This window comes from Vidua chalybeata, chromosome 7, assembly GCF_026979565.1.
Source record: "Vidua chalybeata isolate OUT-0048 chromosome 7, bVidCha1 merged haplotype, whole genome shotgun sequence".
NCBI classification, from domain to species: domain Eukaryota; kingdom Metazoa; phylum Chordata; class Aves; order Passeriformes; family Viduidae; genus Vidua; species Vidua chalybeata.
In genome coordinates this window covers 7,532,620-7,555,823 of record NC_071536.1, presented here as the reverse complement: position 1 = coordinate 7,555,823, position 23,204 = coordinate 7,532,620, and the positions used below count along the sequence as shown (strand labels likewise).

The window sequence follows — 23,204 nt, the reverse complement described above, 5'->3', positions numbered from 1 at the left end:
CTGGGGCAAGTGGATTTAGGCATATTTGGGGTGGGAGGGTCAGGATTTGCTCTCATGCCATGGTTACCCTGCTTCTGCACTGACACTGCCTGTGTCTGCCTGGCTAGGGATGCAGGCAAGGGCACAAATGTCTGCACCTCCCTTTATCTGCATTTTATGGTCAAGCCAGTAAAAACATCTGATTTTCCACTCTTGTTCGTAAAAATTTCCCATGGGCTGCCAGTATTAAAACTTACATAATTGCTAGATTACATGATGTTCCTCAAAGGGAGGCAGAGCTGAAGTGACTGCATTAAACTAAAACATCTAGGGCTTTCATGTAAAGACAAGGGAACTCATTAAGCTGTCCCACCAAGAACATTGAAAAGGATTTGTAAGCTTTGTGAGATTGATTAGATTACAAACTAGAATTATGAACTTTCTAAAACAGAATGTTCTGAAATGAGACAACAGATATAAGAGGATAGGAAAGAAAAGATGAATTTGTATGCAGATTGTCTTGTGATTCCTGTGTCATTTCCTGACAGTGTCTCTCCTTCAGGCTCCCTCTTGTTCCACCAACTTGTCCCTGGCTGCCTCAATTCAACACCTACAAAACCCACATGGGAAAAAAAGATCTAGGGAAAAAAAAAAATCATCCTTTGTGTCCCAGCAGAAGCCTGGCTGTGTGGCTGCTCTCCATTTTATAAGCTTCCTCCTCTCTGAGCTCTACTGCAAACTAACAGGGTCTCCTCACTGAGAGGGATCAGCTGCTCCCAGGACTGTGAGACTCCTCCAGGACTCTGTAGCTAGGATAGGACTGACAGGTACTCTCCCATCCTCTCCTACCCCACTTACATTGTACTGGAGAAACTCCTTGTGCTGCTGTAGTACATTTTGTAATAACAGCAATTAAGGGATCCAGTGAGGTCTCTGTTGTGTCATTGTTGAGACAGAAGGGAATTTGTACAGCTAGCATCTCAAGAGTACCTCTGTTTCAACTGACTAAGGAAACATTTCATAGTGATTCATCTGTCAGGCTTTTTACTTGGTGCAATGAGAATCAAGACTGCAGTGTCACAGACTGTAAAGACCTGATTATAATCAAGATTTGATCAGAGAGTGCAGGCTGCTCTCAGCTGTGTGTGCAGTTTGGCCACCACACCAGCTATCCAGCTGTTTTTGTTTAGCCCAACAGTACACAGAGCTATTTTTTCCCATAAAAAGTCCAAACTGCAATGTGATATGATCTTCAACATAACAAGAAGATTCTTTTGTGCCCTTCTGCTTCATTCATTTCTTTTTGCTTCTGTACCTCCCATAGCTGCAGAACATTCAAATCCAATAAGAAAAAAAGATCTACGCATTTCCCAAATACAACTGAAGGATGAGCAAGGGCATAATTGAGGCACAACACAGGAAAAGGTATGGATCAGGTGCCAGACTGATGAAGCAGTCAGAACATGAGGCTGTGCTAAGGTGCTACAGTGACTGTACAGTTCCACTTGACTAGAGTCCATTCATCCAGTCATTTCATTCCAGAATTTTCTCCAGTTGCTTTGGAGGGGAAATGCAGAGCGCTGTGAAATTTCTCCCATGCTGTATGATAACAGCCAACAAGCTGAAGCAGTTTCACAGAGGTTTTGATGAGTTTCCATGTATCATCTGATCTGCAATAACTTGGTAGGTGCTCTTAATCCACAAAAATTATATCAAAATATCTTTGAGAAATAATTTAGTGTCCTTTTGTTCATTCTTTTTTTCCCCTCACATTTTACTGGTATGCCCTCCTTTTTCTCATTTTTATTTTCTACCTCCTGCTTCAGTTTTATTTCTAGTTCACTTGTGCCAGCATTTCTCCCTGCATCTCCAATCCCCTTAGTTTCTCAAAGCTGATAGTTTTTTAATTAATATTTTTAGCATATTTCCAGCTTCTACCTTCTGAAACTTAGTGAAACTTGTTTTCAGTGGTGTCTCCAAGCGGGGTTCATGTAAAGCAGAGTTGTGCACGTGTGGTTAGGGGGTGTTCACACAGGGTAATTAATTAATTCCCGAATTAATTAATTCCCGAATTAATTAAGGGGGTAAACCCTTGTGCGAAGCTTCCGCGCCTGCGTTTATGCCCCGGGCGGCCGCGAGAGGGCGCCGGCGGCGCGGCGAGCGCCGGGCGGGATGGCTCTGCTGGAAAAAGTGGATTTCACTGGATTTACCTTCTTTCCTCGCCTTTAAGCCTTCTTTGGTGCCACTGCGGGTAGGTTTGCAGATTTAGGTCCTCTTGAACTGCTCCCTCCTTAGCTGTCGGCAAGCAGGGCACCTGTAGGGGTGTGATTTACGCTCCTCGCAGCCAGGGGACGGGGAGATGCAGGGGAGCCACCGCTCTCACGAGTGCAAACTGCACCAACGGAGGGGTCTCGGGTATCTGTAGGGTACGGGTAAATAAGTTTTAATGTTATCTAAATCAGTAGAATATAAAACTTTGTAAAAATAAACTGCAAAACTGCCCAGAGCAGGCAACCAAGTGGGAAAAAAAAAAAACACCCACAAACAAAAATGCTCACACAAAACTCCACTGACTTTGACAAGCCAAATGAAGCATGGCCTGTGTAATACATGTCTAGCTAATTCAGGTGCCTGTCTTGGAGCTGTGAGCTTGGCTGGAATACATGGATTATTCTCTAAACTAGAGTGTGTAATGTATGCTGTTGCAATCTACAACCTAGACCTAATTGGTTTAAAGCAATGCTACCAGGCTCACTCCTGATGGAATTCCTGTACCTGAGATGACACCACTTCTTTTAGAGAAGTTAATTTCCATCACTGTTCAGAATTAGATCTAATCCCCAGTTTATATGTGTTTACATTGCCTAGAGGTTCAGAGTGCCAGTCCTTAGTTCTTCACTGATTAGAAAACTCAAACATTCTCCTGTTGATGAGAGATCCTAGAAGTACCAGTTCTCATGTGTGCCAAATGAGTATCCAAGTCTGCTTTTTTGGTAACCCTGGAGGGGGATTTCACAAATCATATTGTCTAGGGGTCATCTGGATTCAAAGTATTCCTGGCCTTCTTTTCCCTCTTCCAATTTTTCCTGACCCTGAATTTGGGCTGGGTTTTGTTTGAAGTTTTTTGCTTGTTTTATGGGGGATTTCCCCTTAGCTTTTTGTTTCTTGGTGTTTTCCTTCTTGAGGAAAAATGTTTTCAATGCCCAGGTAAATTCCTTCATTCAGTTCACAGTGTGTTCCACGAATGATTCTGCTGGGAAAAAAGAAAAAAAAAAAAAAAAAAAGAAAAAAAAAAGTGGGTAAGTGACAGGTAGCAAGAAACAAGCAGAATGTTTTATGTTGTTTTATGAGCAAATTCAGTGTATAATTTTGATAAAACCCTGTGAGAATGTGACTTTTGGGGGCTCTTGCAGTGTTCCCTAAGGAGTACTGGTGTTACAGGTGTTCCTATAATGTGAGTTTGATGCTCCATGAACTCCCCATTTGTTCAGCATAGTGTTTTCCTGTGCATACAGTAACTGGCTATTGGTTTAGAGGGCACAGATTCTCTCCATAGTACAGGGAATTGATTGTATAAATTTTTTTTTAGTTTCTGGTACAATATTATTTGAAGCTAGTCGGAAGACTGCTATTCATTTTGTTTTGTCCTCTGTCATGGCAGTTTTCAAACCATTCATACTTGTCCTTTCAAATCAGCAGTGTTTAGAAAAAGCATAGAGATCAGCAGTAACAATGTTCCTGTTGCTTTTTTTTTCTACTCTTGATACTTCAAAGACTTATTTCTTTAATACTTTGTTTTGTATCCAAGAAAAAAATAGTGGCACCGTAAGTTATGTGCCCGATTGTAATTGAAAATTTGAATCTGACCTTTGCAGCTGCTTTATATCTGAGGAATAAAGGTATTTCTGTGCAGAGCTTTTCAGCCCTTACGGTATGGGATGTCACGCAGCCGCTGGCAGAGGTGGTGGGTCAGGTCAGGCATACTGAGGAGGAATGCAGCTCTCGCGTGCTCTTTGTCTCTGAATAAAGGTCCAAACCAATCTGTTTCTATGGGTCTAGTTGGAGGAGGAGGACCAGGTCCCGTGGTCCCCTCCCCAGCAGCAGAGCAGCGAGTGAGTGTTTCGCGAGCGGGTTCAGAGCTCCGGCGGTGAGCCCGGGCGGGCGAGCGGAGCCGCGCTGGGGCCAGGTGCGGGCACAGGCTGCGCTGGCCGGGAGCAGATGGCAGCGCCGGGGCTGGAACGCCGCGGGAGCCCGGCTTCCCCGGGACATGCCGTTCGGGAGAGAAAAGTAACTTAGGGCGGCCGCAGGCGGGGTCGGGTGATGTAACAGGAAGCTCGGATGCTTGGCTGCAGCCGCCGCTCCGCGCTGCCCGCGGACACGCTCCCGGCGCTCCCGCAGCAGCGCCGCTCCGCCGGGACAGCCGCGGGCTCTGGATTACACCCGCCGGGCACCGCGCTCCCGCCGCTCGCAGCTGGCACGGAGGCACTGGGCGAGGCAGCTCCGCGCAGCTCCAGCTGAAGGCGTTCTCTGAAAGCGAGGGCTCGGCGTGGTGAGTGCCGCTGCGGGCGGTTTCATTGTTTTAGCCGCGGGCAGCGGCTCGGTGCCACCCGAGCGCAGCGGTAGTAACGCGGGTGTGCCTGCTCTGCCTTTAACCCCGGCGTGGGATGCGGGATCTGCGCCGACACAGCCTGCGAGGAAAACCTTCGTTTATTTTTAGTGAGCGAGGTGTTGAGCTGATTTTATAACTGGTGTTGTTATCGTCTGTGCTTGGTAGGATAGATAGAGAAAGAGATAAAATTCCCAAAGTAGCGCTTTAAAGGATTCTGCCTGAAACCTCTAATATTAACTAACCAAATTTCTGTCTTGGCATCTGGAGAGAATTAGAGACTCATTGGCTTGAAAAGGGTCCGTAAGACTAATTCAGTACAACTGCAGCTCTTTCAATAGAGGCTGAATTAGGTGATAAAGTGGTGTAGGTTTGCTTACTGAGTATTTCTCTAAACTTATTCTACCAGAAAGAGGTCATACTTGAGTTGTTTCATAATTAGGTTTTGTGTTGTAATTACACAACTTAAAAGATAAAGCTACTGTTTTGTTTGGGCTTTCTGTTTGCTTGAGGAAAAGTTGGGCTGCTTTGAAGGCTGCACGCGTGCCGGCGTGTTAGTGTTTGAGGTTTTTAACCGCAAACACCGAGCTGATTTATTGACAGCTAAATGCTTGCTTTTCCTTTCCTCGAGAAACTACTGAACGGTGGCAGGTGTGTGATGCCGTGCCTTCAAGTGCCAGCTGAGAGGCAGTTAAAAGTCTTGACACTCCTTAAGCTTTCCAAAACAGATGTGATACCCTCTGATTTTACAAATGCGGTTGCAGTGCTGAGATTGGGAATTCTAATCATTTGCTCGTGTGAGTAAGCAAGGGAGCCATAGAACCAGGAAAATAAATCTTGTTAGGCTATAGATCACACCTGGATTTGATCTACAATGAATCCTTCAGTTATCCATGCAGTTTATATGGGAAGAGTATTAAATAATTATAAAAAGAACTGAGGGTTTTTTTTTTTTTTTTTTCCTCTTTGCCTTAATAAACTACTCCAGGTACCTTGGGGATGGACTTTGCTGCTCTTACAATTGCACCAATGCAGTCTTCCCAGTCTTACTGTGCCTACTGGGGATCTTGTCATTCCTTTGCACTAATAATGCTTCTAACAGCTGAACCCTCTTCAGGGATGTGCTCTGAATCTGAGGTCCTCTGGTGCCTGGGAAGGAGACACTCTAGATTAATGTAAGACCACATCTGAAAGCAGATGTGTTTTCTTTTACAGTACACATGCTGTGGTACTTCCTGAAATTCTTAATTAAAAATAGTGATTTGTATTAGCACAGTATTTTCTTCTCTAGTTTGCTTAAACTCTCATTATTTCACTGCATATAGGAGCAATCCCAAAGTCTTTATCCAACTTTGGAAATCTTCTGCACAGAAGGCACTTGATGACACTAAGTCAGTGGAGATGGCACTTCACATAAAAGGTGTTTATGTTAAATGATCAGTGCAGTGGGAACAACTGTCTTTAGAAGTATACCAGCTAAATGATTTAGATTCTTATTTTTTGTTCTTCACAAGCAACTGGTGTAGGTTGAAGTGGGTCTGCCCACAGAAGATGTGCCAGGCATGTGCATGTTTGCAGGCTGGATGTCAGAATCTACGTTGTTTGGAGATTAAGCAAAGACAGGGCATTGATGTAGGAAAGTGTGACTGCACTTTTTACTGGACAAAACAAAGTACCTGGATATCTAAGATAGATTGCAGGTTCAAGAACTGCATTATGTGTGTCCTTTCAACTTCAAATGTTACTGCACACTGAACTTCTGATCAGTTGGAGTCTTTATCTGCATTAAGAGATGTAGTACTTGTCCCTTTCAATAGGCTTTTCTTGATACAACACAACTGTTGAAATCCTGGCCCGCTGAGAGCCAGTGGGAGCTTTTCCACTCACTGTCAAAGGGCAACACATTCCTAAATACGGGTATTTTTCTGTTGAAGGAATTATACATAGATGGTCATCCATCCAGGCACTTTACATTCTGCTGTCTATTGTCAGCTGGGTTTTTTTTTTTGTAATTTCTGTAATTTTTGAGCACTTCAGTTGAAAAACATGATCTGACAAACAGATCATGCATGTGATCAGTTGAAAAACTGATCTGCAAGTGTCTCACTGGGTGACTAATGCCTTACCTGGGTCAGTAAAGGGACTTTGGGAATACAGGATTGTTCCATGGGCTGTCTGGGTATTGCAGTTCAGATTATAGACCAGGATACAATTGAGAACAAAACTGAGGGAAGAAAGCACACTAACAAATTTCCTTTGACACTCATATAACTACTAACTTGCTTTTATATTCTGTGCATTTGAGGTAATCATCTTTCTCCAGTAGCATTCCTGGCTTGTGCAGGAGCTGGGTAGGATTGGACCCACAGAAGTCCATGAAACCATGCAGTCATGCAAATAAAGTGGGACTGTGCTCATTTGGAAGAAATGGTGTGTTTTATGGTGATATGTTTTTAATAATAACATGTATTCAGTGATATTTAAAAGAAGTGCATCTAGTCACTGCTATAGTCAATGTTGAACATCAGCTATCAAAGCCATTGAGGGAAGTTGTCCAGTGAGAGTCCAAGTCTACAGTTAGGAAAACAAAGCAGGATTTCTCCTTAAGAAGTTGTTCCCATCTGTTGCCAACGTGTTTATGGTGTTCTTGATTTGGTACCAAAATCCCTTTGGTGCTTCTGACCAGCTGCCACCCCTGTGGCACACACAGTATTTGCCTTACCTCGGTGCCCTGGCCACCTCTGCTCTGCAAGCCTGGGCAGCTCTGTCTTTGAGTTTCATGTGCAGCAGTTTCCTCAGCCAGGCTTTGCACTTATTGAAAACAGCCTTTACTTGCTCGTGGAACTGCTCTGTCCCTGGGAAGTATTTTAAGTGATTGGTGTAGCAAATTGTCAGAGCTCTGGAATTAACTATATCCTTGGTACTGCTGTGTCGAGGAAGGAATGAATATTGCTACTATCAAAACAGATGTGAGCTGGTGAACAAATAACTTTTAGGCAGTAAAATAAGTTTGGTTTTATATGTGTTTATGTGTCTTAGACATATAATAATATATTTAGTATATTATTTCTACATACAACGTGTGCAGGTCCATTTCATGCTGATTTCCATTATTGCCAATGTAGCAACTAAAGAGAGAACCTAAGTTTACAAAGAAACTTTCAAAGGAAATTAACCTTATCCTTTGTTTGCAAAACTGGGAATCAGACATGCTAATATTCTGAACTGCATATATCTGAATGCTGCATCTTTCTAATGTTTGCAACAAAACAGAGAAAGATTTCTATATGTGGACACAACCCCTTTTTTTACTTTTTGTATTCATGTTGGCATTTCTGATGTTTTCAGTATAAAAAACTTGCACAAAGAGCAGCAGAAAATAGCCTTTTTTTTACCTGTTACCTTAATGGAGAATTCCACAGCCAGTGTGGTAAAACAAAAGATCTTATGAAATTGGGTTCCATTAGACTATTTCTCTTTAGCAACACTTTCTGTTCTATTTTAGAATCTGGACAGAGCTCAAAGGCTAAACTTTCACATTTTGGAAGTTTTGTTTTAACAGTTGTCTCTCATGCTTCAGTCTCCCAAGTTTGTTTATACTGTTTACATTTTCCCAGCAAAGTCATCCTTTTTCTGCCCTAGCTCAGTGCAAACACTTTCAATCATTTCTGCAGTATATGCTGTCTTAAAGTGATCTATTTTGAGTTGCTTTTCTTTTGAAACATGCATTTGAAATTCACTTTGCTCATTGTAATGCACCAAAAAAGATTTTCTATGAGAGAAGCCATGTTCTTCCTTCAAGAAAAGAAATCAGACTCTTGTGTGCCTGAGGCTGTTACCTTTAGTATATCCTAGGTGTCACTCAAGCCTTTTCTGGCAGCTTTGGCCATTTTTAAGTTGTAGCTGACCATTCTAACTGGATTTTAGAAAATAAAACAATGTTATATTTCTGGGTTTATGTCTGGGTCATGGAGGCTACATTTGAAAAAATATCCCCCAAAAATTAGTGATGATTTTGTTTAATGAAGCCCATACTACTCTGACTTCCCACGTAATACCATGAACAAGGAGCCAACCAAAGAAATGAGTAATTTTTTTTCTTTTGATTACTATGCTCAAAACACCTACACCTACCTCATACACTGTTGTTTACCATCAGCTGTGTTTAGGCTGAATACCTTATGTTCCTAAAAACTGCAGCATCTTTTCCACCTATTCTTTGATATTCTCAGCTTGAGAACTGCACTGTCTTGAGTGTTTGTATGGGCACAAAGCATCCCTCTTTGAATTACCATTTAGATTTTCTCCTTACTTTTTTCCTCCCCCATTACAGTGGTAAATTCTTGCCAATCAATTTTCATAAATTTTATGTTATCCCAATACTGGCAATTTTGGTAGAGTTTTAGAGTTTCATTAAAGTAAAGCAATGGATGTACTGAGAACATGTTTGTTATACCCGAACTAATTTGTTTTAGGATTTAAAAGTATTTTTTCCATATTAATATTTTCAGAAATTAATATAATTTGTCACCAAATGCTATGCCCTAGAATCCTTCCTAGATAGAAATTTAAAAATGTACTTTCCAGAAATGAGTAAGACCTTTAGGCATTATACCTCCTTCTTCTGTGGTTGCATCTATGTGTTTATTTAGTACCCTAAATGGAGGGAAAGTATTCTACTCTGCAGCCTTTCATTATTAAAATGGCACGATTTTGCAATTATTATCTCAAGATATTCTGTATAATGGCAATATCTGCCCTTTAGTTTCAGTTAGTGAAATCCAGCAGGTGTCACTCTGGGGATTAAATAAGAAATATTACACAAACAGAGATAAGCTTTTTTAGGAGATTTTAGAAGTATTTATCTTAATACATTTTTCCAGAATAATTTTTGACCAGACATGCCTCCTTAAGTCTGAAATTTGTGGGATTTTTTTAGTTATATGATTTAATTGGTGTATTCATCTTTCTGTGTGTCCCCTTGAACATGAAAAAGAGCAGTCAGAGCTTGTACCCGCAGGTGACATGGCTGAAACGTAGAGAGCTGTGACTCAGTTCAATATTGTCTTGATGATATAAAAAAGAAAATGTTTTTGTCATCTTCTTTGAGGACCAAAAATGTTCTTTTTGGTGGTGAACATTCTTTTGCACAAGTCATGTGTTTTCAGTTTTGATGAAGTCAAGGATGTGCTTCTGCAAGTGACTTACATATTGAGACAGTCTGCATACTGTTTGTGTTTGACATATCTGAAATTGATATGTGAGGTGGCTGATCATCCCAGCTCTCACAGTAAAAAAAAGTTTGGAGAGGAGAGACTTTGCCATGTGGCACGGAGTTTCAAGTAAAAGTCAATGATGAATTTTTTGGTGTGGGGAAAAAAACGTGACTGGTTTATGGCTTAGTGTTTCTTTAGGGAATGATGTAGTGATGTTGTATTGTGGTGGATTTTTACATGTGTGTGGCACTCCATATTCTGAGAGTTTCATATTGTCTGGAATAGGAATGTGATCGTTAAAAATTTGTGGGTTTCTAGTGGGAATTGTTTATTTCCCAGACCATGTTAATTCCACCTTAAACAGAAACAAATACCTCAGCAGGCATCTCTGGAAGGCAATCCACAAATACAATGAAATTCTTGAAATGGAAAGAAGCTTTTTTCATAAATACATGCATACATTAATGTATTTTTACATTTGCATATATATTTTTACAGATATATATTTTATATGAGTATTTTAAAAATAATCTCATTCTAGAACTTGTAACCTCTGCCTACTTTAAACAATCCAGTTTCCTTTCTCTCACTTCTTTCTCCTGTTTAAGCCTCATCCTGTTCCGTTTTTGATTCTATTCAACTTCCTTTCCTGTGATGACTCTGAGTGAGTCACTTTGCCAGGCATTAAGAATGTGGCTTGACAATATTTCCAACAGCTTATCCTATGCTGGCTCATGCAGATGAAATTAACCTCTGCCTTATCCTTCCTCTCAAAGAAATGTCTGTCTTCACACGTCCAGTTTCTTGGAAGGGGAAGGTGGGGGTGGGAACCCTTTCCATAAATGACCGTGTTGAACTTCAGAGCCATCGTCCTTGCAGAGCGTGTGTACCGTACCATCGGCATGGGGAACCTCTTTAACATTGGTTTAGTGGGTACCGAGCAAAAAGTTAGCCTCCACAAGTTCAGGAAAGCCAAATTAAGGCTCTTTCCTGAATGCTATTCAAGTCCTCTCTGCATGGCTACCACTGCACTTTCTTCATTCTTTATTAAATGTGTTGTTTATTGCATTAAAATGCGTGGAGGGCCACCAGGACTGCGCTGGGTTTGTGTGTGGCTGGCAGCAGCTGGGAAAAAAGCACATGCTAAGTAGGCACTTAAACACTGAACTGAGCTGCTGCCTTTCTTGTGGTTTTGTTAATGCCAGCGTAATGTGAGGCTTGTGGGGGAGGGTTTGTTTTTTTTCCTTTGTTTTGGTTTGGTTTTTTGGTGGTGTATTTTATTTTTCCTCTCCAGTTTTAGAAGAAGTGGGTGAAGAGGGATTTTAAAAAATGGTTTTAATCTGTTAATTGTATATGTGCATCAGGAAATGAAAGCTTTTCTGCTGAAAACAAACAAGAAATTATAGTCCTAGAAAAGAAGAACTTTAGAAACCAATATGCAAATAAGAGTAAGAATTCCCATCCCAAACTCTGCTATTTCAGTCTTCTCCTTGTCCTACAGAACCCAAGGATCTCACCCTCCATTGTTTTTCCCTAAGGAAGATGTGAAAGATTATATCAGATGTAATTTTCTGTGCGTTATGTCCTAAGTGCAATTAACATTGCCACAAATTACACACCAGGGAAAACAGATTTTTATTTCATATTTATTTGCTATCACAGTGTAGGTTTTATCTACAACAGGAGTAATGGTTACAATTGGAAGCTCAAGCAATATTGTCTGGAGTACAGTCGTATTCATTTGAAATTATTTTTAGTTTCTCATTCTGGAAATTCTTAATTTCTGACTAAAGGAGGTGATCTTGGTCCATCTTCTACTCTTTAAAGTGTCATTATTGGTTGATTATAGAAGTGGTGGTCCTTTCAGAGCCTTCAGTCCTTCAGAGCCAAAATGTTATACCAGCATTTTGAGAGTACCTAGGAAAATCACTCAGATGTTTCTAACCTTTCAGCATGATCCACTGGGATAGCTGCTGGGGCTAGGTTTTCTTTTGCTTTTTCTCCCTCAGCTCTTTCAGAAGAACTTGCACAGGTAGAGCTCTTTCTCTACAGAGGATCCCTCTTCTGCAAGCTGTGCATGCAATCCAGAGGAAGAATTCAGACAATGTAGTTTAACTGGACACTTTTTATTTAGGGCTGCAGGGATAAAATAGTCTGCTGACATGCTAAGCTTTTCCTAGAGTCACATTACAGCCCAGTGAAGGACATGGCAGTAATTCAGGGTTTGTTGGAAGGCTGGCAAAATACTTGTGCTGTCTTTGCGGGGGCACTGGGGCACCGGAGCAGGGCAGTGGCTGCTGCCACCTCCAGGGTACAACAGCACCAAAAGAGCCCTGGTTCAAAGCAGATTTTAGGGACCAATAACCTTTGAACCATTAACCTTTCTAAGTCAGCGTAGGCAAGGGCAGAGAAGTTTAGATTGTCCAATGAAGACAAACTGGCACGACAGAGTTATGGGTGATAACTCTGCTTCCTCAGGGAATGCACGTGTGCCAAACCAAAGTGTTCAAAAATAGCTTTGTACCATACAGGAATGTGGAAATTGTTAAGCCAGAGGTTTGGTTTGTTTTATTTTTACAATTTCTTTATCCCTTGTGTTTCATAGAATTCTGAGCTTTTATATTTTTAAACATTTACAGATTTTAAGCCGGACATTGTCCAACTCTTCCTTCCTTGAATACTAATTAACAGTAAAACAATGAAGCCTGGTAGCAAGGAAGACAAAGTGATGGAAGGAATAACAAATGTACAAAGGAAAAAAAAAGTCTGAACCTTAAAATGTTGTTCCAGTAGGAAAGTGAACTGAAAGAATCAGTAAATGGAATGATGTTGCCTTTAGCATGACTCTTACTGCAGGACAAGGCTCAATCAGGTGTCCAGTGGTCAGTCAGACTTCGATAAACAGAGAGAAACCACTCCTTGTCTGTGACATGAATTCACAGAATGGTTATGGAATCAGTTGTCTATTCAGTATTTTAATTAGATAGCAAAACCAGACGCTGGGTTCCAGTCCGTGGTCTAGTTAAGGTGTCAGTCACTGCAGTGCTAAGTTAGCTCATCTTTCCTCATACAGAGAGCAGGTGAAATACCCAATTGTCACACATGGAAGATCTTCATTCTCTTCATCTATGGAACAGAAGGATACCTCCTATTTCTTCCACCATGTATTGTCTAAAAGGCTTCACGATCTCTCAGAATTTAAGCCTGTGATTTTTCCACTATTCATTCCTGTTGTTCCCGTAATTTGCCCTTGACAGGTAAAAGGATTTTGCTCTCTTCTCAGTTTACAAACCATTAATGCACTTACAGCTGAATATTTTTACTTGTCTCACTGGAGTTGTGCAGAGATGTGGGGTGGTTGTGCAGATCTCCACATCCAGTGAGCAGCCCAGGGGTGCCAGGGCTGTCTGCTCACCTCCAGGATGGGGCAGGGTTTGTGCACGTGCAGTCCCACATTGCGTTGGTTCCTCTGCTGCCACGCATCCGCTATTAAAAAAAAATTGCTGAATGACAGTAATAGAGAGGAACAATGGGCTCTTACAGGATGTTCAGACAGGGTCATTACAGTATATTTTCTTGGGCAATCTTGTTATGAACAAGATTCATACTTACCAGCTTGTTTTATTTGTCAGCACCCTATTATTAATTGGTGTTGTAAGGCTATGAACAGCTCATATTCTAGCAAAGGTCAATTTGATGAAATGAAGTTTTTTTTTCTAATAGCCCTGTGGAAAGCTGCTTTTCAATGTTTATAATGAATGTATGGATTTTTTAAGTACTGGATATTTATTTATCATCATTGGTAATGACACACAAGAAAAAGTCAGGAAGATTTTCACTGTCAAACTGCAAATTAGCCTTAATGTACTTAGCAAAATGAAATCACAGATTCTGGTGATGGGGCTGTTGTATTGGAAAATTTAGTTAGATCATTTAAAAGAAAAATATGTTACTTTTGAATTTTGAAAAGAAAGCAGCTTATTTGCAGTGGTGCTTTTTGACATATAAGATATTTTCCATGGTTTGCAACAGTTGGAATCCAAATGTTCAGTTTTATTTAAAAGGCAAAGATGAAGCAACCAGTTGCAGCAACAATTGTGAGCTGTTTCTGTGTGCAGTTGGATTAACTTTCTGCCTGAAAGACACCTGCTAATGGGCGCAGTTGCAAACATTGGAGTAGGTTTCCAGCTAAGGTGAAATAAGGAGTTCAAGCAAGGGAGGATTCAGTCAAAATTGGGAAGACATGAATTTGGTGTAAAGATCCAGGAATTAGTAGAATAGACTAGAAACTGGTTCACAGGGATTTGGGATGCTGATGAAAACTGTGTTTGTTTTCGGCATCGTATGAAAGTGTTTCAATTCTTTATCAAGACACGTCATTTTCTTAGATGTGCAAACGGTTGTCTTTGTGTTCCTGGAATAAACACAGCCCAATTTGGAATCCTGGGCTATATTTGCGTAAGAGCGGCTAAGGAATGGAAAACTGAGGGTACTGTAGGTCAGGACTGAGGTTAGCAGGGCTGAGAGGGGAAGTCTGGCAGCTGAGGATGCCTCGGCGTGGATGTGGCTGCCTCCTTTGCACGCGAGCTGGCCACAGCAGCGATGTTCCTGTGAGTGTCACAGAGCAAGGGACAGATCCACAGACACGAGGTGACAGTGGGTGAGGTTGGAATTGCTCCTTGAAAACTTTTGTAAGCTGTACAGCTTTTGTCCAGTTTGACAAATGGCTCATTAGAGGCCAGTCGTTTTTCCTCAGCTCTCTGATGCCTTTTGAGTCTTCCATCCCACAAAGTCCATCAAGTTACAAGGAGCACACTTAGGCTGTATGGATGATGCTCAGAGCACGAAGCAAGGTCAAAGGTTTGCAAATCCAGCACCAATTTAAAAGCAGTTAAAAATGAGAGGGGTAAAAAGCTAGGGATGAGCAGGAAATACTGAAGAGTATGTATGTGATGCTGAAAATTTCTTGTGCACTGTGCCCACAGCACTCCTACTTTTGAGAGGTGAGCTACAGAGGGTGTTCAGTAGTTATTTATCACATCTAATGTTACTTGTATCTATTTAAAAAGGAATTGATGTATCACTTGGTATGGGAAGGGCCATGTGTACTGCTTAGTGTAAAAATAAAAAGAAACTAATTAATGCAAATCAACAGTACTTTTGTCTCAATTAACTGCAGCGCAGTAGTTAAGGTGTTCCTCCTAAAACCACATGATCCTGTGTAGATGAATGCAGGCAGTTTTATTGAACTTTAAAAGCTCAAAGAAATACACGTGGATTTCCAGAATCCATTGGTAACTTTTTAAAGCAAATATTTAAATACTCAGAGCATTGAGCAAAAGGATTACAGGTGATGATTTTATACATCACCTGGGTTTTCCTAGAGGGTGACCATTTCGAAGGGCACTAGTTTTATTGGTGACTATCATCCCAGTAATGGGACCACAAAGCAAATTAAAACCAATTCCTTTTGGGTTTCCAGAGGAATAACCTGCAAGTGATTGCTGAAAATGCTTCTCTTTGGATGAGAGAAAAGAGGGAAAGGTTGTAAGCAAACTTTGATAGAAAATAAATTAGTTCCAGCCCTATAGGGAGGGAAGAACTCAGTTTGTCACAGACAGATAGTTGTTTCCTGACATTGGGCATTTGGTTAACAACTTCCAGTGTTTGATGATGTCATGGGTCATATGGATTCTGTGTGTTTGGGGCCCTTTTGGCTTAGCAGGAAGGGCACCAACTTATCTAGGAGCTTCTCTGTTTGAAGAGATTCAGCTGCCCTTCCTGCCCCACTTTGCAGAACCTGAGCTTTCAGACAAACCAGTGCTGCTCCTGGGAATTTGCCAGTATCTAGACCTTTTTCCCCACCTGAAAAGGTAAATACCCCAAGAGATGGAAGTAATTATTTTCATTCTGCTTTGTGTTCCTCAGATGCTATTGACTCTTCATCTGCTAGAATCTCTGTGTAATAACCAAATGTGTCTTGATTCCTTTTCCTATGCTCCAAGAGACTTTGGACTTTGCATTTCCAAAGCTGTCTGTATCCACAAATGTCTAGATAAAGGATTTTCACTTTTCTGCAACCCTCTGGAGGAACTTACTGTTCTCTCCCCATAAAACCAGAGAGTATATGTTGTAATCAAACAAAACATAGAAGCAAACCTATGTCAATAACACAAAAGGTGTTTGAGCCAGGAACCTCCTCTCCCAGAAGAGCTTTTAACTTATTTTGTCTTAACTGGACGAGAGTGCGGTTTTTAGAACACCTGTTTCCAAGTTGCATCTTTTGCAAAGAAGTGCAAGATATATATGTGGAAATTGTGGTTATGTTATTGTTTTCAGGAATGAAATTGCCTCTAGTTTTGTTGCCAGCATTAAGGAGTAACAGAAAATCAGTTGTTACATTGGCTTTTTTTCCCTTCCAAAATGCAGCGAGCGTGTTATTGTTGCTTCTGATGGAAGATCCCTTTTCACAGTCTTCCAACGATTTCAATATTTTCCTTGTTTTGTGTGAGGAAGGTAACCTTTGTAACATCCTGTTTTACTTACCAGCCATATCTGTAAGCTGCAGGAATCCTTCCTGTTCAGCCCACAACGCAGTGCTCAAGACAGAAATCCTTGGTCTTCATTAGAAAACCATTTGGTAACAAACTGAATGGCGCTGTGACTCCTGTCAGGCGTTTATTTTCAATAGCACCAATTAATACTTTTTCCAAAACTAGAAAAGGTTGAAGTGAGTTGGATGAAATTTGAGTTCTCTTGCATCTTTCCCAAAATTCAGGCTGTGCCATATTGTGCACTGGTCAGGAAAATGGAAAGTTTTGTGACTGATCCCTCTCTAAGTTTACACATCTCTGCAGTTGCTCCTCTTTTGCTGTAGTTGGAATCCAAATACAAAACTTCTATGGAAAAAAGGCTGCTCTTCAATTCTTTCTGGCAGACTTATAACCTGGGAGTATCTAAAATATCATCAGAAAGCCTGTTCTCATGAGAGTCCTATCCAGATTTCCAACAAATCTGGACCATTATCCAAGGAAGTGTAGAAATCTACACAATCACACAGTTACAGCAAAGCTTGTGGTTGAGTTTCTTTGATGTGGCGTGGCTTTGCTGGGTGTGTGGTTTTGTTGGTTTTCTTTTTTGGCCTTCGAGTTGAAATTTTTTTTTTTTTGGTTGCTATTCTTCCTTTGTTACTTTATATAAAAGGACTTTTGTATAATTTTATCTTGTTTCTTTGTCCCCTTCCCTTGTTAATGTTTAGGGTTTTTTTTTTTTTAATTCAGATTGATAATTTTCCCTTCTCTCAGAAATAAGTGTCATCTTTTTATGAACAAGAGTCAGTTAAGTTGGAGGGTGATGAAAGTTTTGCAGAATGAACTATAGAACCAGTTCATACTAATTTTCTAATTAGAACTGGATCTCTAATGAACATTCACTGAAATTAGTGGGTGGATATTATTAAACAAAATGGGTTTTATTACTTAGTTTCAGGTAGATATAGTACAGAGCTTTATGCTAGTGGTATATCAAATTGTCCTTGTCCACAAATCTTTTCCAGAGGTACATATTTCATAGTTTGACATGGTCCACTCCTTAGGTCTAATACTGCTCGAGATGTGCAGTGCATGCAGAACTAATTCTGGAGAAGCTCTGCGTGGAGGCAGCGAGCACCATGAGCAAAACAGGCTGTTTGCTGGGCAAGGTGAAGCAACTGTCAGTGCTGTGGCTGAGTTAATTACTCACCAGTAATTAATTCCATGGCCTGAGCAAGAGCACCCTGAGACCATGTTATCATTCCAGCACAGTCCTGCCAAGCAGCTGGTGCTGCTCCTTGTTTTTGTTTTCTTCTCAGGGAAGTAGGATTGAGCTCACTGGAAATGTTTGTCATGTTTCACTGATATAAATCAGTAAACATAATCATTCAATGAAAAACACATTTGCCATACATTACCTATGTGGACAAATAGATATTTTCCAGTGGTGACTCCTATTTATGGTTCCTATGTAATAGGTAAACTAATAAGATATATGTGGTTTAAATTTTATTTATTTATGAGCATCCATATTCTCCTTAAATGAAGTTTGATAATCTGATAAGTTTAAATTAATTAGCCTTTTAGGAGGAAAGCCTTTATCTGTGTGATGAATGTGAGAGGGGGAAAGCGTTGGTCAGCATAACTTGTGGCTACAGAGTGGTTTAGGGTGCTCTTTAGAATTTATCATTATTTACTTGCAGGTCTTTTGCTGGGGAAAAAAAAAAGTATTTTTCTAGTAGCTGTATACTGTTGCAGTAGCTCATGAAGAAGTGTTAATGAGATTCCTGGATTGGGTAAGAGACAGGAAAATATATTCACTTCTGAGGGGGAAAATCCAGCTTTTGGTAAACTGATAAGTGTTTTTGCACTGAGACCTGTAGTAGCAGCATCTTATCAGCCTTAATTCAGCAAACATTAGTAAGCTTAGTTTCAAATTGCTCTTATTAGATAAATTATTGTGCCTCTGTGTACTCTGTTCATAATATGATGGGGCTTGGAAGAACATTAAATATACAAAAGGCTACTTGGCTTATCCAGCTGTGCAGCTTCTTATTTGAGGAACTGAATTTGCTCATCAATTCCCAGTCTTTGGGCATCAGCCTCAGGGCTGTCTCACCCCACCTACTATAAATTTGTACAGAATTTTTGAGTCCTAATGTGCAGATCTGCAACAGTAGAAACAGCATATGGAAACCACGTGTGTCCAAAATAAGTCAGGTCAGAGAGGACTTGCTACTAATTATCTGGTCTCAAGTCAAAGATGGTTGTATTTGCTGATAAACATGATTTTGTTTTCCTCTGCTCCTAATTTGTGAGTTGGCTCCTGGCTATTGCACCTAAGTAGTTCAGCTTTTACAAATTTTAAGTGGTTATTAGGTAACTTTTATAACACAAGGACCAGAAATTTTCAGGCTTGAACGGTTCCGAGGGGGTCTGTATATCATCATACCCTATGCTAATACCATGTCCTGTACATATTTGTACCTTGCAGCTGCAGCTGGAGAATGTTGTAAACTGACAAATGTGCCAGGTTTCCAGTGAGCTGAAGAAGATGTGCCAGTTTGTTTCCAGATACTGGGATTGAGCTCTTTTCCCCACTGTTACCTTCTGTCCTGTCCTGATGATTTTTTTTTTTTTTTGTTTCTTAAGTTTTTAAAAATTTGTCTCCACAACAAATTGCTCCTAAGACCAATTAATGTTGTGGAAACAGATGTTTTTGATTTGTTAGCAGTGACATGTTGTTTTCAGGGATCAGAATATTTCAGGGGTCAGGATATTATATTTTCATAATGCAATTCATGCTTTTCATTTATTTTAGACTACTTAATGTTGTTTCACAGTTGTAATTGAATTTGAACCTTTATACTCAGGACATAGGATTTCCCATCTTGAATCAGATATAGACCAGTGAGCTTTAGTATCCTCCTTTTAATTTCTGTATATACCCTGTGCATGGTGCTTCCTGAAATGGAAAAAAAATATATATATATGACACCTTAAGAAACTGAACTTATTTTTTCAATGACTTGTTTACAGAAAAAGTAATTTCTCCTTAATGATCTTGGGAACTACTTAGTACTCTGAGACTTGCATATTTTTAGTCTAACTATACATTTAGCTAACAAAGATAGTATGTAATATTATCCAGACTTGACTGAAAAGAGTTGATTGTAACATCTTTAGTGTTTATGAAAGCTATATGCTGCACTATATAAAGTAACACAGTATTTTTATAATTATCAGCCATTAATTGTGTTGACTTCCTTCTCCTCCTAGAATTAGCACAGAAAGGAAGGCACGCTTGTGTTTTGTTTGAAGCCTTGATCAACAACTACTCCCTAACTTTCTTTTTTACGTTACTAAACTTGTGGCTCAAACAGAATCAGATTTTGTCAAAGTGACAAAATTTTGTCAGAGTGACAAAATTATTATTTTCCCCCTAAGCATTTGCTAGGAGTACAATTACACTTCTCCAGGAATGGTGAGGAACTGTGCACAAAGACCATTGGGTTATGAGGGCAGGATGGATGCTCACCACTTACTCAAATTTTGCTTCTTCCTTCATCCACAAGAAATTGGATTAATAATGTCAGCATCAAGCCTTGTGCATTTTAGTAATTTTTGATGCCCTCAATAAGTTAGTCACACTTCAGTGACTGTGTTTTGTAATGTGTGAAGGCCAATGAAGTATGGAAAGAATAAATGAAATATAATCACAGTTTCTGTCATGAAGAAGGTTATCAGGGAAGAGCCAGGATCACACCCGGGTTTCTTCTGGGCAGGGAGGGCTGACAAGGCAGGAGGCACTTCAGGGGAGTAACCCTGCAGAAATGACACGGAGCAGTCAGTTCCCAGTGTGCCATCAAGCTGTGAGAAGTAGCACAGGGAGAATGAGAAGTGTGTGAAGACTCACATTTGTAGTTGTCTCAACAAGCCTGTCTTTGCAGCTAAATTAAAATACCTTAATTCAAATTAACCAAAAAATGAGAGAACTTAGAGAATTTCAAGTTTTAAACAGTTTGTAGCTCTTTAACTGTTGCATGGGACATAAATTTGTCTTAAGAGTGTAAAGATTTTCCTTTAGAAATTTTAGAGTTTTATAATTTGGGCAGTTCTGCTTTCTTACTTTCATGAGCTTCAGTACAAATAGGAAGTAATGTGTAATAATGCAGAAGTTATTGAAGCATTTTGGACATAAATGCAGCTAATTCTGAAATCCACAGCTCAGATACTGACTTTCTGCAGTAATTCCTCAGTTGTCCCTCTGGGGCGTAGATCCAGCTAGGACAAGGAATGCTGACAAACCTTGGGATGTAGCAGCAAGTACGTCATAACCACTTTTGCCAAGAAAGGAATCCAGTCCCACAGTGATCATCTCCACCGATGTCACAGTCCTGCAGGAGAGAGGATGTTGCTGAGAGAAATGCATTTGAGCTATTTTATGGTAGAAAACAGTAGGAGATGCACAGGTCTTCAATGAGAGTTTAATACAGACTGGGTGGGGTTTTTGTCTTGTTTTGTTTGAATTTTGTTTCGGGTTTGGAATTTTTTTTTTTTTTTGCCTTGAAGCCTAGCCTTTATTGTCATAAAGAAAATTTCAAGTTACAGTGGTCAGAAGTCAAATAAAAATGAAATTGAAGTTAGAAATAGACTTTCCACAGCCTAAATTGTGCAAATTATTTTTCCCAATAAATATATTAGAATTACACAGTGTACCTTTCAAAGTTCACTACCTGAATATATTGAGAAATAAGAAGTAATTAAAAGTCATAGTTTGATTTTTATAGAGTAGGAACCTATTGCTGAAAGTGTAGTATGTTTCATAAACAGAACATTTTTAATAGGTTAGCGGAATTACAAGAAGGCTCCATGAGTCCTGGCTGTTGGAAACTGCATTGTTGGGCTGGTGGCTGGGATTCAGGATATCCCTTTCTGCTTTCACAAAAATCTCTTGGGCCCTTCATTTCCAGCTGAACAGTCACCAAAAAGCCCATGGAAGAGACCTTGAGCAAAACTTGGACCTCACAGAGCAATGCGGATGCACTTTATTTCTTTCTTAAGTTATCTATCTATTTATTTCTTTATTTATAGTGTTTGTTCTGTTTGGGCTTTTCAGCTCTTCCAGATGTGGTGAAAATACTTGAGAGGACTTAATAATTGTTCAAGGGACTATCTAGCTTCACAGCCTGGTCTTATTTCAGTGCAGAATAGCATTTCCTCTTGGGTATACAAATCTCTTTGTCAAATATTGTCTCTACAAAGATACATTGCTTTGAGCTCCCTTGGGAAGCAGAGAAGGGTGATCCTGTACTGCCTCTGTAAGGTTATACCTTCAGAGCTGCTGGTTTTTAGGGCTGCTTGGCAAAGCTCATCAGTGTCAGTTACAGCCTCAGAAACAAGAGTCTAAGCTCAACAGAGAATGGTATTTAAGTAAAAATGATCTTTGATGGGAAAGAATACCACCCTTTCCTCCACCTCCTCTCTGTACTTCAAGATCACTTGACTCTTTTGGTCCCTTCAGCCCTGGGAGGAGCCGTTTCCTGCCAAAAGGGGCTGTGTAAACAGGACAAAGGCAAGGCAGCCCCAGTGCTCATCTATCCTGGGGACTGGGACACTGCAGTCACTGCAAAACTGCTCCAGTCGTGTTTGCCACGTTCTGGATGCTGACAGCCCTCCTGAGGTGAGCTGTCAGCTCTGTGGTGGGAGCTCACCAAAAATGTTCATCCTGCTCTCCTGGCTCTGGTTGAGGTTTCTCTAAAAGTTGTACTTAGCAACGTGCCCTTTATTTGCAGTCCTTGGAGGTGGCCCAGTGTGTGTGACCCCCTTTTCTCGGGACCTTTGTTTCTGAGTTGTTTGATTCTGCTCTGGGCATGTAATGATTCAGTGACTTCAGTGAAACTGAACAGAATGCAAACGTACTGTGTGTTTTTTTATTCTTCATCAAATTTTAATTTTTTTTTTTTTTTTTTTTTTTTTTTTTTTTTTTTTTTGTGTGTGGGTTTGGTTAGGAGGGGCTCCTTCTTTTTTCTTTCTTTTTTATTATTCCTGTTCCTTCAGCTCAGCTGTTTATAGGGAAGCCACCAACAGGGGAAGGGTTTGTAGTGTTCCATGTTTGGGGTGGGATGGGATGACCCAGCACTCAGGCACCTGCTGCTTCCTGGGCAGCCCACTAGGCCTGGCTCAGTCCATCAGGATGCAGCAGATCCATCATGGCCAGGTTTGGCCAGTGTCTCCTACACCCTCAGGGCATCTCAGAGGGCACGGGGAGCTCTGTGACAGGCAGGGAATTTAGTCTTTGGTCTTGATCTATCTCCTGACCCACACAGGTGAGGAGCAGCATTGGCAAGATGTGTGCAGCTACAGCTGAGTGCAGCCGTGGTGTAAGTGGAGACTCTCCTAGAGACTGATTGCCCCACTAGCAGATTGGAGAAAGCAAAATGGGAGACAGAGGTTTATTTCTAATGGGTTTGTGCTTTCTGCAGTATGTGTTGTTCACCTTTTGCTATTGTAAAAGGTCAATTAAAAATAAAAAGGATGGTCCTGATTAGCTGGGCAGGTCCATTTCCAGCGCACCAGCATGTGTTTTGGGTGTCTCGGGTATTTTTTAGAAAGCAAAATAGTTGATGGTGCTGGTACTTAAAAAGCTCAAGTTAGCTTCTGAAGCTACCACCCATTCACTTCCTTTGCTTTGTTTGGAGTGCAGAGATTTGAGAATTCCTTGGTGTACTTTGACCACTGTGAATACATTTCCCCAACTAAAAGGACCGTAGAGTTGTTCAAAATCACTTTTAGTTTGAATGTTTCAAAATCTAAGTGAAGGCTTGACTCTTACATCTGCAGATTTTTAAACTTTTCCTCACTAGTGGTAAT

General features: G+C 40.5%; 1 protein-coding gene and 1 long non-coding RNA gene across 4 annotated transcripts in view; one reads left to right on the top strand and one right to left on the bottom strand.

Annotated features, from left to right (window-relative positions):
- The first annotated feature begins 4,450 nt into the window (after positions 1-4,450).
- The window catches only part of CALCRL (calcitonin receptor like receptor), a 63,431-nt gene continuing 44,677 nt past the window's right edge, over positions 4,451-23,204 (top strand). For all 3 annotated transcript variants that reach the window (XM_053947110.1, XM_053947109.1, XM_053947111.1), the window contains exon 1: positions 4,451-4,528. The gene's annotated coding sequence lies outside the window, so the exon portion shown is untranslated. The remainder of the gene's footprint in view (positions 4,529-23,204) is intronic.
- Positions 19,209-20,633, bottom strand: LOC128790429 (uncharacterized). The gene is made up of 4 exons (XR_008431752.1): positions 20,571-20,633; positions 20,248-20,295; positions 20,052-20,156; positions 19,209-19,296 (listed from the first exon to the last, which is right to left on the bottom strand). It is a non-coding gene; the product is annotated as an uncharacterized LOC128790429 (long non-coding RNA).